Genomic DNA, 12,347 nt, shown 5'->3' on the forward strand with positions numbered 1-12,347 from the left:
AGAATCAACTCAGTAAAGCAAAACTATTACTTTCTGTTTGTGCTTGTCTCTTTCTGGCCAGACTTTTCATTGCACATCAACAGTATGTCTGTTGCTCAGTAGTTTTGAAATAATGAAAAGATAAAGTTTCCCACATAAAGTAGATCCTTTTAATTATTTAACTATATTTGACAACTGATTATATATTGCTTTATTTATTCCTTAGATAATAAATATCATATCAATCAGGATCAGCTAGATTACAGTTAGTAATGACCACATATCTTAGTGGCTTATAGCACTGAAAGCTTATTTGGGGCTCACGCTATATTTCCCCTGTGGTTGGCTGGAGCAGCCACTCCACATCCTCCTCACTCTGGAATCCAGGCTGGTGAAATCTCCACCACTTAGAATATGGCAGGTGGCTGTGTCAGGAGGAAGAAAAGATGACCAATCGTGTACTACCTCCTAACAACTCCTGCCTCAAAATGACACACATCATTTATACTCATATCTCATTTGCCAGATCAACTCATTACCATGCCTAACATTCAAAGGAAAGAGAAGAACAATCTTACATGTCCTGAGAAGAAGAATCACCCCAGTGGCAAGCAGTCCCAATAATTCTCACAGTTATATCATGTAGAAATACAAAAAAAAAAAAAATCATGTATAATTGTATAAATTAACAAGAATCCAGCCAATCGTACTTTGCACAACGCCAGTCATCAAACAGTCTAGATATCTGTTATGAAAGAATGGACTAGATAGAATTAGGTCTCTTCGACTTCATATTTCCACCTCATCATATTTCCATTCTCCTTGAATTAATATTTTTATTGATGCTGCAGTATTCATTATCTCACCCAGTGCTACTGCAATGACTTCCTAACTTCTCTCCTTGCAGAAGTCTTCTTTATTATAGGTTCATTCTGATTAGTTTTCTATAACATCGTTTTAATTCTGTGGCTTCCTTGCCAACAAGATAAACAAAAACAAAAGACAAATAGCAAAAACTAAGCTTAACTGGTTCTGGGTATCCTGTAGGATCAAGTCAAGTACTTTAGCCTGACTCTCCAAACCTTCCACAATTTACCATCAATCAGTCATTCTCTCCTCATTGGCCTCTAGAATTCTACCACTGTAGCCAGGCTATTTGTTCACATTACCACATTTTTAAAATTTTTTTCTTGTAGTATAGTTTGAAGTCAGGTAGCGTGATGCCTCCAGCTTTGTTCTTTTGACTTAGGATTGTCTTGGCAATGCGGGCTCTTTTTTGGTTCCATATGGCCTTTAAAGCAGTTTTTTCCAGTTCTGTGAAGAAACTCATTGGTAGCTTGATGGGGATGGCATTAAATCTATAAATTACCTTGGGCAGTATGGCCATTTTCACGATATTGATTCTTCCTATCCATGAGCATGGTATGTTCTTCCATTTGTTTGTGTCCTCTTTTATTTCACTGAGCAGTGGTTTGTAGTTCTCCTTGAAGAGGTCCTTTACATCCCTTGTAAGTTGGATTCCTAGGTATTTTATTCTCTTTGAAGCAATTGTGAATGGAAGTTCATTCATGATTTGGCTCTCTGTTTGTCTGTTACTGGTGTATAAGAATGCTTGTGATTTTTACACATTTATTTTGTATCCTGAGACTTTGCTGAAGTTTCTTATCAGTTTAAGGAGATTTTGGGCTGAGACGATGGGGTTTTCTAAGTATACAATCATGTCATCTGCAAAGAGGGACAATTTGACTTCTTCTTTTCCTAACTGAATACCCTTGATTTCTTTCTCTTGCCTAATTGCCCTAGCCAGAACTTCCAACAATATGTTGAATAGGAGTGGTGAGAGAGGGCATCCCTGTCTTGTGCCAGTTTTCAAAGGGAATTTTTCCAGTTTTTGCCCATTCACTATGATATTGGCTGTGGGTTTGTCATAAATAGCTCTTACTATTTTGAGATACGTTCCATCAATACCGAATTTATTGAGAGTTTTTAGCATGAAGGGCTGTTGAATTTTATCAAAGTCCTTTTCTGCATCTATTGAGATAATCATGTGGTTTTTGTCTTTGGTTCTGTTTACATGCTGGATTACGTTTATTGATTTGCGTATGTTGAACCAGCCTTGCATCCCAGGGATGAAGCCCACTTGATCATGGTGGATAAGCTTTTTGATGTGCTGCTGGATCCAGTTTGCCAGTATTTTATTGAGGATTTTTGCATCGATGTTTATCAGGGATATTGGTCTAAAATTCTTTTTTTTTGTTGTGTTTCTGCCAGGCTTTGGTATCTGGATGATGTTGGCCTCATAAAATGAGTTAGGGAGGATTCCTTCTTTTTCTATTGATTGGAATAGTTTCAGAAGGAATGGTACCAGCTCCTCCTTGCACCTCTGGTAGAATTCAGCTGTGAATCCATCTGGGCCTGGACATTTTTTGGTTGGTAGGCTATTAATTATTGCCTCAATTTCAGAGCCTACTATTGGTCTATTCAGGGATTCAGCTTCTTCCTGGTTTAGTCTTGGGAGAGTGTAAGTGTCCAGGAAATTATCCATTTCTTCTAGATTTTCTAGTTTATTTGCATAGAGGTGTTTATAGTATTCTCTGATGGTAGTTTGTATTTCTGTGGGGTCGGTGGTGATATCCCCTTTATCATTTTTTATTGCATCTATTTGATTCTTCTCTCTTTTCATTTTTTTTTTTTTTTTTTTTTTTTTTTTGAGACGGAGTCTGGCGCTGTGTCACCCAGGCTGGAGTGCAGTGGCACGATCTCGGCTCACTGCAAGCTCCGCCTCCCAGGTTCACGGCATTCTCCTGCCTCAGCCTCCGAGTAGCTGGGACTACAGGCGCCCGCCACCACGCCTGGCTAGTTTTTTGTATTTTTAGTAGACACGGGGTTTCACCATGTTAGCCAGGATGGTCTCGATCTCCTGACCTCGTGATCCGCCCGTCTCGGCCTCCCAAAGTGCTGGGATTACAGGCTTGAGCCACCGCGCCCGGCCTCTCTTTTCATCTTTATTAGTCTTGCTAGCAGTCTATCAATTTTGTTGATCTTTTCAAAAAACCAACTCCTGGATTCATTGATTTTTTTGGAGGGTTTTTTGTGTCTCTATCTCCTTCAGTTCTGCTCTGATCTTAGTTATTTCTTGCCTTCTGCTAGCTTTTGAATGTGTTTGCTCTTGCTTCTCTAGTTCTTTTAATTGTGATATTAGAGTGTCAATTTTAGATCTTTCCTGCTTTCTCTTGTGGGCATTTAGTGCTATAAATTTCCCTCTACACACTGCTTTAAATGTGTCCCAGAGATTCTGGTATGTTGTATCTTTGTTCTCATTGGTTTCAAAGAACATATTTATTTCTGCCTTCATTTCGTGATGTACCCAGTAGTCATTCAGGAGCAGGTTATTCAGTTTCCATGTAGTTGAGTGGTTTTGATCGAGTTTCTTAGTCCTGAGTTCTAGTTTGATTGCACTGTGGTCTGAGAGACAGTTTGTTATAATTTCTGTTCTTGTACATTTGCTGAGAAGTGCTTTACTTCCAATTATGTGGTCAATTTTAGAATAAGTGTGATGTGGTGCTGAGAAGAATGTATATTCTGTTGATTTGGGGTGGAGAGTTCTGTAGATGTCTGTTAGGTCTGCTTGCTGCAGAGATGAGTTCAATTCCTGGATATCCTTGTTAACTTTCTGTCTCGTTGATCTGTCTAATGTCCACAGTGGGGTGTTGAAGTCTCTCATTATTATTGTATGGGAGTCTAAGTCTCTTTGTAAGTCTCTAAGGACTTGCTTTATGAATCTGGGTGCTCCTGTATTGGGTGCATATATATTTAGGATAGTTAGCTCTTCCTGTTGAATTGATCCCTTTACCATTATGTAATGGCCTTCTTTGTCTCTTTTGATCTTTGATGGTTTAAAGTCTGTTTTATCAGAGACTAGGATTGCAACCCCTGCTTTTTTTTTGTTCTCCATTTGCTTGGTAGATCTTCCTCCATCCCTTTATTTTGAGCCTACGTATGTCTCTGCGTGTGAGATGGGTCTCCTGAATACAGCAGACTGATGGGTCTTGACTCTTTATCCAGTTTGCCAGTCTGTGTCTTTTAATTGGAGCATTTAGTCCATTTACATTTAAGGTTAAGATTGTTATGTGTGAACTTGATCCTGCCATTATGATATTAACTGGTTATTTTGCTCATTAGTTGATGCAGTTTCTTCCTACTCTCAATGGTCTTTACATTTTGGCATGTTTTTGCAGTGGCTGGTACCAGTTGTTCCTTTCCATGTTTAGTGCTTCCTTCAGGGTCTCTTGTAAGGCAGGCCTAGTGGTGACAAAATCTCTAAGCATTTGCTTATCTGTAAAGGATTTTATTTCTCCTTCACTTATGAAACTTAGTTTGGCTGGATATGAAATTCTGGGTTGAAAATTCTTTTCTTTAAGAATGTTGAATATTGGCCCCCACTCTCTTCTGGCTTGNCTTCTAACAGTCAGGACCCTCAGCTGTAGGTCTGTTGGAGATTGCTTGAGGTCCACTCCAGACCCTGTTTGCCTGGGTATCAGCAGCAGAGGCTGCAAGTGTAGTTGTCTGATTTTTGCTTTGGAAGCTTCCTCTCAGGGGTGTACTCCACCGTGTGAGGTGTGGGGTGTTGGTCTGCCCCTACTAGTTGATGACTCCCAGTTAGGCTACTCAGGGGTCAGGGACTCACTTGAGCAGGCAGTCTGTCCATTCTCAGATCTCAACCTCCGTGTTAGGAGATCCACTGCTCTCTTCAAAGCTATCAGACAGAGTCCTTTGCGTCTGCGGAGGCTTCTGCTGCTTTGTTGTTGTTGTTGTTGTTGTTTAGCTGTGCCCTGTCCCCAGAGGTGGAGTCTACAGAGACAGACAGGCCTCCTTGAGCTGTTGTGAGCTCCACCCAATTCGAGCTTCCCAGCAGCTTTTTTTACCTACTTAAGCCTCAGCAATGGTGGGCGCCCCTCCCCAGCCTTGCTGCTGCCTTGCTGTTAGATAGCAGACTGCTGTGCTAGCAATGAGGGAGGCTCTGTGGGCATGGGACCCTCCCGGCCAGGTGTGGGATACAATCTCCTGGTGTGCCCGTTTGCTAAGACTCTTGGTAAAGCGCAGTACTGGGGTGGGAGTTACCCGATTTTCCAGGTGTTGTGTGTCTCAGTTCCCCTGTCTAGGAAAAGGGATTCCCTTCCCCCTTGTGCTTCCCAGGTGAGGCGATGCCTCGCCCTGCTTCAGCTCTCCCTGATCGGGGGCTGCAGCAGCTGACCAGTCCGGCACTCCCTAGTGGATGAACCCAGTACCTCAGTTGAAAATGCAGAAATCACCTGTCTTCTGTGTTGCTCGCGCTGGGAGCTGGAGACTGGAGCTGTTCCTATTCAGCCATCTTGCTCCGCTGTCCTGCTACAGTAACCAAAACAGCATGGTACTGGTACCAAAACAGAGATATAGACCAACGGAACAGAACAGAGTCCTCAGAAATAATACCACACATCTACAGCCATCTGATCTTTGACAAACCTGAGAGAAACAAGAAATGGGGAAAGGATTCCCTATTTAATAAATGATGCTGGGAAAATTGGCTAGCCATAAGTAGAAAGCTGAAACTAGATCCTTTCTTTACTCCTTATACGAAAATTAATTCAAGATGGATTAGAGACTTAAATGTTAGACCTAATACTATAAAAACCCTAGAAGAAAACCTAGGCAATACCATTCAGGACATAGGCATGGGCAAGGACTTCATGTCTAAAACACCAAAAGCAATGGCAACAAAAGCCAAAATAGACAAATGGGATCTAAGTAAACTAAAGAGCTTCTGCACAGCAAAAGAAACTACCATCAGAGTGAACAGGCAACCTACAGAATGGGAGAAAATTTTTGCAATCTACTCATCTGACAAAGGGCTAATATCCAGAACCTATAAAGAACTCAAACAAATTTACAAGAAAAAAACAAACAACCCCATCAAAAAGTGGGCAAAGGATATGAACAGACATTTCTCAAAAGAAGACATTCATACAGCCAACAGACACATGAAAAAATGCTCATCATCACTGGCCATTAGAGAAATGCAAATCAAAGCCACAATGAGATACCATCTCACACCAGTTAGAATGGCAATCATTAAAAAGTCAGGAAACAACAGGTGCTGGAGAGGATGTGGAGAAATAGGAACACTTTTACACTGTTGGTGGGACTGTAAACTAGTTGAACCATTGTGGAAGACAGTGTGGCGATTCCTCAAGGATCTAGAACTAGAAATATCATTTGACCCAGCCATCCCATTACTGGGTATATACTCAAAGGATTATAAATCATGCTGCTATAAAGACACATGCGCATGTATGTTTATTGCGGCACTATTCACAATAGCAAAGACTTGGAATCAACCCAAATGACCATCAGTGACAGACTGGATTAAGAAAATGTGGCACATATACACCATGGAATACTATGCAGCCATAAAAAAGGATGAGTTTGTGTCCTTTGTAGGGACATGGATGAAGCTGGAAACCATCATTCTCAGTAAACTATCGCAAGAACAGAAAACCAAACACCGCATGTTCTCACTCTTAGGTGGGAACTGAACAATCAGATCACTTGCACTCGGGAAGGGGAACTTCACACACTGGGGCCTATCACAGGGAGGGGGGAAGGGGGAGTGATTGCAATGGGAGTTATATGTGATGTAAATGACGAGTTGATGGGTGCTGACGAGTTGATGGGTGTAGCACACCAACATGGCACAGGTATACATATGTAACAAACCTGCATGTTATGCACATGTACCCTAGAACTTAAAGTATAATAATAATAAAAAAAAATTACTTAAAAATCATTTTTTTTTCATATTTTCCTACATTGTTGCTAAAATAGTTCCACTGGTTCAAACTGTCAGTGTAAGTCCAACCTATTCTTCAGAATTAATTAGAATTTCATCTTACCATGAAAGTTCATTCTGCAATCACCAGGAAGTTTGACACTGACTTCAGACAAAATCTTAGAATGTAACACTTAATTAACAATTTGTATTGTTATATTGTGAGTTAGCTGCATGTGTTAGAATATCTCAGACTTACCAAGTCCAAAACTGAACTCTTGAGTTTTCTCCCCAAAACTGTTTCCTTCCCCGTCTTCTCCAACTCTGTGATTAAAAACTCCACTCAGTTGCCTAAGTGAAATATTTCAGGGTATTTTTTGTTTCTGCTTTCTCTTATACTCAATATCTAACTATAAGCAAATCACCTTCAAAATATCCCATATTCAATTACTTCTCATCACTTCCTTTTTCACCACCATAGTTGATATGATACATTATTCTCTCTTACCTGGATTATGTAACAGCCATCTAAATAGTCTCCTTGTTCTTACTTTTAAACTCCCTAGAGTCTATCTTCCATATATGTCAGATCATGGTCTCATCTACTCAGAAATTTCCAGTGACTTCTGTAGGGAGAGAGATTAAAACTTTTTTTTTTTTTTAACCTTCTTAGGTTCAGTGGCTTGGGCCTGTGAATTACACTTCAAAAAGACAGATCAACAGGAAAAAAGAACCCCAGAATTTGTTTATGCATGCAATGTACATATATATAGAAGAACTTAATGATGGGTAACTCAAAGGTGTGATTAGAATTTGGAACTTATATATCATCTTAACAAAGAAAGATAAGTTTGTGGAGAACTGACAAAACAAAGGAAAAGGAAACTAGGTTTCCAGGGACAGTCAATTGAGGGAAGGTAAATATATAAAGGGAAACTAATGGAAGATAAGGGTTATTTTAGTAAGGTTTGTTCGTGCAGACCAATGTTGGTGCCGACATTCCAACTCCAGTAACAATGGTTGTTTTCCTCTTCATGGTATGAGAGAAGGAAGGACATTCATGTCCTGCTTTTAGGCAAATCAGGGGAGGACAAAGAGCTCTTTCTGTTTGCTGCTTCATAATTGCCTTCAGCTCAAAATAATCATTATGCCAATGTAGCATATCATGGGGTGGCATATTTTGATCCCCTTCACTAGTTTATCTTACAAAGCCTGTTCTAGTCACAAGGTACATAACTTGGTCTACTACATTCTCTTAGAAAGAGAAATGAGAAGCTATCTCCTATCATGTTAGAAAAGAGGTTGGGTGGGGGAGGGGCAGTTTGTGAGATCAGGGAGTTGAGTGGTTTCCAAGAGAAGCTGTGTACCCTGCCCCTCAGATAGAGGCCCAGGAAGCAGGCAAGGCCACAAAGAGAGAAGGGCTACTTGGAGGGGGCCAGGCTGATGAAGACTGATAGGCCATTAAGGGAATGAAGAAAGAGCCTGAAAGAGACTTATTACCAGACTGACATCCTATGTGGACCAATGGCCAGCGACCAAAAAGGTTGATATCTACTGATACAAGTAAGTCGAAGACCACATTTCTTCTACCCTCTCTGCTGAAGAAAGCAAGAAACTTGTTGAATCAGGAGGACATGGACTGATTAAGGCAGAATGAAACATAAACACAGAAATTTCCAATTGGGTTGAATTATTTACACATATATATTTATTAATCTACTTGATTTGTGGAATAAAATTTATATACTCCCTGGCACATAGGTCAATTTATTATAGTTACTATTCCTGCTATATTTTATTTTATGTGTATGTCCATCTCTTTTTGGTTAATCTGATGCTTAATTGTATGTGTCAACTTGGCTTGGCCATGGTGTTCAGATATTTGGTCAAACATTATTTTGCATATGTCTGTGAAGGTGTTTCTTGGATGAGATTAACATCTGAATCACTGGACTTTGCATAATGTCCTCTAGGTTCATTCATGTTGTCATAAATGACAGAATTTGTGTTGCTGAAACAATTTTTTGCTGCTCAAAAAGTCAACACCAACTTTTATTTACATAAGAGTAATATCCAGTTCAAGAATGGTAAGGATCTCACTGTCATCAGGGCTGAGGTTTGAAATCCACTTTGAGTACACTGCAAAGAGGGCTGATGTTGACTAATATGCAGATAGGAAAGGGCAAGTCACATGTGTGGTGAGGAGCCAGACACTGAATGGTTAAAATAACTAGGGCTGTCAAAACTGAATGAAGGAAGGCTCAACAGAGAGATGATAGCTGTTTTCAGATATTTGAAAGGCTTATTGTGGATGACAGAATGTGCTTGTTCTGAATGGGAGTTGAAAGCATGAATGTTTGATTCAATCCACAGAAAGAGGAAGCTTCTCACAGTTGAGTGTGCATCAATGTTAAGGGATTCAAACAGATGTTCAATATTCATTTTGTCTGGAATGTTGTCAGAGGATTCCTGTGTGTAGAGGAATGTGGTCTTGGCACTTTTCAGTTTAGGATAATCATAAGAGGGTGGGCAGAGACAACTAATATTAGCAAACTTCAGGAAATATGCTGAATGCTTCATGTCATTAGAATGTCTAATGACATCAGAATGTCTCACTGAATCTGCCTAACAGCTCTATGAGTTAAACATTACAAGCATTATTATTCTTATTTCACAAATCAAGCTTAGTTTACATAGCAAACTGCCAGAGTTCACAATGCTGAGAAATTGTAGGGGCAAGTTGAGAATCCAGGTCTATTGCATTAAAAGACTATATACTTTCCACCATACACTCCATTTCCCTAACATGCTTTTTCAAAAGAAAAGAACAAATTCTTAGTTTGAGGACAAAACTGCCAAAATATACAGATATTATTAACAAACTGACCGATGACAGGCACTGATTCATTGAAATATTTTAGCTATGATTCTGATCATGTATTAATTTCAATGCTTAAAATTATGAACATTTTAACATATAGTAATAGCACATGTGAAAACTACTGTCTTCTTGATATATGTCCATCTTTTTTTGGTTAATGTGATGGTTAATTTTTTTATGTGTTAACTTGGTTTGGCCATGGTGTCCAGATTTGGCCAAGCGTTATTCTGTATGTGTCTGTGATGGTGTTTCTTGGATGAGATTAACATTTGAATCAGTGGGCCTTGCATAAAGTCCTCTAGGTCCATCCATGTGTCACAAACGACAGAATTTCTATCTTAAAGGTTGAATGGCATTCTATTGTGTATATATTCCATGTTTTCTTTATTCATTCATCCACTGATGGACAGAGAGAGAAAAAGCAAATGATCCCACTTACATGTGGAATTTGAAACAAACTAATGAGAGTAGAGAGTACAATGGTGGTTACCAGAGGCTAGAGGGTGAGGTGGGGTGGAATGGTGAAATGTTGGTCAAAGGATACAAAGTTTTTCAGTTAGAAGGAATAAGTTTTTGAAATCTATTTCACAGCATTGTGAATATAGATAATAATGCCTTGCATATTTCAAAATTGCTAAATTTCAAATGTTCTTATCACAAAAATGATAGACATGTTAATTAGCTTGATATAATCATTCCACATGGAATGTCAAAATATAAAAATATCACATTGTATCCCACAAATATATACAATTATAATATGTCAAAGACAAAAATAAATGTCAAAAAGAAAATCAGAATAAAAACTATTAAAAAAAATTGGGGGACTATGTACAAAGATTATCCTCCTTTCTGTAGGTAAGCCTCATCCAAGCGGTTGAAGGCCTTAACAGACCAAAGACTGATCTACCCTAAGCAAGAAGGAATTCTGCCAGACTGCATTTGGATTTGGACTATAACTCTTCCCTGAATCTCCAGGCTGCCTGACTGTAAATTTTGCACTTGTACCTCCACAATACCTTAAAACTAAAATATATCAATCTATGTACATACACACATCTAACTGGCTCTGTTCTTCTGGAGAACACTGAATAATGCAGTTATTTATATTTCTTTTCTTTTTTTGAGACAGAGTCTAGCTCTTTTGCCCAGGCTGGAGTTCGGTGGTGCAACCTCAGCTCACTGCAACCTCCACCTTCCAGGCTCAAGTGATTCTCCTGCCTCAGCAAAAGTAGCTGGGATTACAGGTGTGTGCCACCATGGCTATTTTTTTTTTTTTTCCAGTAGAGATGAGGTTGCACCATGTTGGCCAAACTGGTCTTAAACTCCTGACCTCAACTGATCCACCTCAGCTTCCCAAAGTGCTGGGATTACAGGCATGAGCCACCATGCCTGGCAGCTATTTATATTTATTTGCTCTTATATTTCCAGGTTTCTTCTAGCTTTAAAATTCTATGACTGGAATAAATACATATGTGAACTTGGAAGTAGATCTTTCCCCTGTCAAGCCTTCAGATCGGACCACAGCCTTAGTCACCACTCTAATTGTAGCCTCCTGAGAGACATTGAGCTAAGGCACATCCACGTTCTTGACCCACAAAACTGTGAAATACATGTTGCTTTTAAAAAATTCCATGAGTGGCACTTAAATTTCTTTGGGACTATATCATTTAAAAGAGACTGACTCAAAAGGGGAGTCTGGGAACCTGATCTTAGCCCCTGGTCACCTCTAGCTGGTGTGCACAGACCTCAGATCTTGTCAGTCTTATTTTCCTATCTGTTAATGTGAGAGAGTTGGGCAGAAGAACTTAACTTCCCTTAAATGCTACAACTCAATGTCTCTATTAATCATACTGTTTATTCATCAAAATGAATACTGATAAAAATGACAAGTAGAACACACCCTAGATGTTCAGGCCTCTGGAATTGGTGGCAGCGTTCCAGCTTCCTTTCTGCCTGTAACTGTGAGTAAGTCCTGCTTTACCTCTTCCCCACCCCCGCACCCACCAACAGTTCTCTATCACAAGCTAATCAGCGTTAAATAATTGTTAGGGCACTTCTGTGCGTGGCCTGTGCATCTGCCAGTGTGTACCCCGTGCAAGCTGGGCTGTTAGGGTTCTGGATGTGCATACAGTCCTGGCACCGGAAGGTTTGCCTCTAGCATTTTGTGGACTAACTCTGGCAGTACACAATGGGAAGAAAACCTTTTTCCAAGTGTAAGCCCTTCTCTCTTCTCATTCCCAAGGAGGTGTGTCCAGATCCTTTGCCAGGCAGCTACTTTACAGGAGCATTGGAGAGCAGGAAGCTAACTTTCCCCAAGGAGCAGCTAGATTTACATTGGCAAATCAATCCCTCTCAATAAAATGTTATGTGACCATCTTCCCAGCCCCCTGTTAACATCCCTTCATTTTTTCGAGCAAGCGAACCAGTGAGAGAAGACAGAAAAGTAAAGTGGCAGAAAAGTGAAGCAAAGCAACGACCCGGGAGCGTGGCGGGGAGACCCGCGCGGGGACTCGGGTGGGCTGCAAACGCCGGGGAGATGCCACAGGAGCGCCTGCCTTCCCAGCTTCTCCTTTCTCTCGTTGAGGGTCGCCCCGGTTCAGCGCTCCCAGCATTCTGGCGACCTCCAGGTCCGCCCTGTCCCCTCCCCGCTTAGCCCGGCTCTGCGCCCATCGCCCA

Source organism: Theropithecus gelada, chromosome 4, assembly GCF_003255815.1.
Source record: "Theropithecus gelada isolate Dixy chromosome 4, Tgel_1.0, whole genome shotgun sequence".
Lineage (NCBI taxonomy): Eukaryota > Metazoa > Chordata > Mammalia > Primates > Cercopithecidae > Theropithecus > Theropithecus gelada.